A 4,079-nucleotide genomic window follows, 5' to 3' on the forward strand; every position below is an offset into this window, starting at 1 on the left:
ATTGCCCCCGGAAGGCATCTCCATCAACACCACCGCCATCTTCATCGACGCTGCTGTCTCCTATGATGAGGAGGGAGTAGTTCTCCCCCGAGGCTAAGGGCTGTACCGGTAGCTATGTGGTTCATCTCTCTCTCCCATGGTGTGATCTTTATGTGATCATGAGCTTTGTATCACTATTAATCTATGTGCTACTCTAGTGATGTTATTAAAGTAGTCTATTCCTCCTCCATGATGTAGTGTTGACAGTGTGTGCATCATGTAGTACTTGGCGTAGGTTATGATTGTAATCTCTTGTAGATTATGGAGTTAAATATTACTATGATAGTATTGATGTGATCTATTCCCCCTTTCATAGCTTAAAGGTGACAGTGTGTATGCTATGTTAGTACTCGGTCTAAATTGCAACGGTCTATTATGCACTCTAGAGGTTACTTAAATATGAATTCCGAATGTTGTGGAGCTTGTTTACTCCGGCTTGAGGGAGCTCTTGTAGCCCTACACAATGAATGGAGTTTGTTATCCAACAAGAGAGTGTTGAAGTAGCATAAGGATGCGCTGCCGCATGGCGGCTTCAACCCCAACAACCTCTACTCCCCGGCGTACGAGCAGCGCGAGCCAGGACCCGGTGCGGACGGCGACCCTTTCACTGGCCGCAGGGGGCCGCTCGAATTCGACGGCGCCGGTGCTGAGGGTGTTGAGGAAGAGGGCGGGGGTGAGGACGAGGAGGACGATGAAGAGGAGGAGGTGGAGGACGACGACGACGAGGAGGATGAAGAGGGTGGCGAGGGCGGCGAGGAAGAGGACGAGGAGGGTGCCGGTGAGGATGATCTCGTGGAGGTAGACGCGGACGGCGTGAAGAAGAAAAAGAAGAAGAAGGCGTCTGATACGTCTCCGACGTATCGATAATTTCTTATGTTCCATGCCACATTATTGATGATATCTATATGTTTTATACACATTATATGTCGTATTTATGCATTTTCCGGCACTAACCTATTAACGAGATGCCGAAGAGCCGCTTGTCGTTTTCTGCTGTTTTTGGTTTCAGAAATCCTAGTAAAGAAATATTCTCGGAATTGGACGAAATCAACGCCCAGGGGCCTATTTTTCCACGAAGCTTCCAGAAGTCCGAAAGGGAAAGGAAGTGGGGCCACGAGGCGCCGCCACGGCAGGGCGGCGCGGCCCAGCCCTTGGCCGCGCGGCCCTGGCGTGTGGAGCCCTCGTGTGGCCCCCCGCAATGCCCTTCCGCCTACTTAAAGCCTTCGTCGCGAAACCCCCGCATACCGAGAGCCACGATACGGAAAACCTTCATCGAGACGCCGCCGCCGCCAATCCCATCTCGGGGGATTCCGGAGATCACCTCCGGCACCCTGCCGGAGAGGGGATTCATCTCCCGGAGGACTCTTCACCGCCATGGTCGCCTCCGGAGTGATGAGTGCGTAGTTCACCCCCGGACTATGGGTCCATAGCAGTAGCTAGATGGTTGTCTTCTCCTCATGTGCTTCATCGTCGGATCTTGTGAGCTGCCTAACATGATCAAGATCATCTATCTGTAATTCTATATGTTGTGTTTGTCGGGATCCGATGGATAGAGAATACTATGTTATGTTGATTATCAATCTATTACCTATGTGTTGTTTATGATCTTTCATGCTCTCCGTTATTAGTAGAGGCTCTGGCCAAGTTTTTGCTCTTAACTCCAAGAGGGAGTATTTATGCTCGATAGTGGGTTCATGCCTCCATTAAATCTGGGACAGTGACAGAAAGTTCTAAGGTTGTGGATGTGCTGGTTGCCACTAGGGATAAAACATTGATGATATGTCCGAGGATGTAGTTATTGATTACATTACGCACCATACTTAATGCAATTGTCCGTTGTTTTGTAACTTAATACTGGAAGGGGTTCGGATGATAACCCGAAGGTGGACTTTTTAGGCATAGATGCATGTCTGGATAGCGGTCTATGTACTTTGTCGTAATGCCCAATTAAATCTCACAATATTCATCATGTCATGTATGTGCATTGTTATGCCCTCTCTATTTGTCAATTGCCCGACTGTAATTTGTTCACCCAACATGCTATCTTATGGGAGAGACACCTCTAGTGAACTGTGGACCCCGGTCCATTCTTTACATCCGATATACAATCTCGCTGCAATACTTGTTTTATTCGTTTTCTGCAAACAATCATCATCCACACTATACATCTAATCCTTTGTTACAGACAAGCCGGTGAGATTGACAACCTCACTGTTTTGTTGGGGCAAAGTACTTTGGTTGTGTTGTGCAGGTTCCACGTTGGCGCCGGAATCTCTGGTGTTGTGCCGCACTACATCCCGCCGCCATCAACCTTCAACGTGCTTCTTGGATCCTCCTGGTTCGATAAACCTTGGTTTCTTTCTGAGGGAAAACTTGCTGCTGTGCGCATCATACCTTCCTCTTGGGGTTCCCAACGAACGTGTGAGTTACACGCCATCAAGCTCTTTTTCTGCCGCCGTTGTTGGGGAGATCAAGACACGCTGCAAGAGGAGTCTCCACAATCCAATCTCCTTACTTTGTTTTTGTCTTGCTTTATTTTATTTACTACTTTGTTTGCTGCATTATATCAAAACACAAAAAAATTAGTTGCTAGCTTTACTTTATTTACTGTCTTGCACTCTATATCAAAAACATAAAAAAATTAGTTACTTGCATTTATTTTATCTAGTTTGCTTTATTTACTACTGCTAAAATGGCCACTCCTGAAAATACTAAGTTGTGTGACTTCACAACCACAAATAATAATGATTTCTTATGCACACCTATTGCTCCACCTGCTACTACAAGCAGAATTCTTTGAAATTAAACCTCGCTTTATCGAATCTTGTTATGCGAGAGCAATTTTCCGGTGTTAGTTCCGATGATGCCGCTGCCCATCTCAATAATTTTGTTGAATTGTGTGAAATGCAAAAGTATAAAGATGTAGATGGTGACATTACAAAATTAAAATTGTTTCCTTTCTCATTAAGAGGAAGAGCTAAAGATTGGTTGCTATCTCTGCCTAAGAATAGTATTGATTCATGGACTAAATGCAAGGATGCTTTTATTGGTAGATATTATCCCCCTGCTAAAACTATATCTTTGATAAGTAGCATAATGAATTTTAAACAATTAGATAATGAGCATGTTGCACAAGCTTGGGAAAGAATGAAATCTTTGGTTAAAAATTGCCCAACCCATGGATCGACTACTTGGATGATCATCCAAACCTTTTATGCGAGATCGAACTTTTCTTCGCGGAACCTATTAGATTCAGCTGCTGGAGGTACCTTTATGTCCATCACTCTTGGTGAAGCAACAAAGCTCCTTGATAATATGATGATTAATTACTCTGAATGGCACACGGAAAGAGCTCCACAAGGTAAGAAGGTAAATTCTCGTCGAAGAAACCTCTTCCTTGAGTGATAAGATTGATGCTATTATGTCTATGCTTGTGAATGATAGGACTAATGTTGATCCTAATAATTTTCCGTTAGCTTCATTGGTTGCCCAAGAAGAACATGTTGATGTAAACTTCATTAAAAATAATAATTTCAACAACAATGCTTATCTGAACAATTCTAGTAATAACTATAGGCCATATCCTTATAATAATGGTAACGGTTATGCTAATTCTTATGGGAATTCTTACAACAATAATAGGAACACACCCCTGGACTTGAAGCTATGCTTAAAGAATTTATTAGTACACAAACTGCTTTTAACAAATCTGTTGAGGAAAAGCTCAATAAAATTGATATTCTCGCTTCTAAGGTTGATAGTCTTTCCTCTGATGTTGATCTTTTGAAATCGAAAGTTATGCCTAATAGGGATATTGAAAATAAAATTGTTACTACAGCAAATGCCATCCAAGTTAGAATTAATGAGAATATAAGATTGATGGCCGAATTGCATGCTAGGTGGGAAAGAGAAGAAAATGAAAAACTAGCTAAAAAGAGTAATGTAGCTAAAGTTTGGACTATTACCACCACTAGTAATGTTAATGATTCACATGTTGCTGCACCTCCTACTATCAATGATAAAATAATTGGTGTTTGCAA

The sequence above is a fragment of the Lolium rigidum genome, chromosome 2, assembly GCF_022539505.1.
Source record: "Lolium rigidum isolate FL_2022 chromosome 2, APGP_CSIRO_Lrig_0.1, whole genome shotgun sequence".
In the NCBI taxonomy this organism is placed as follows: Eukaryota; Viridiplantae; Streptophyta; class Magnoliopsida; order Poales; family Poaceae; genus Lolium; species Lolium rigidum.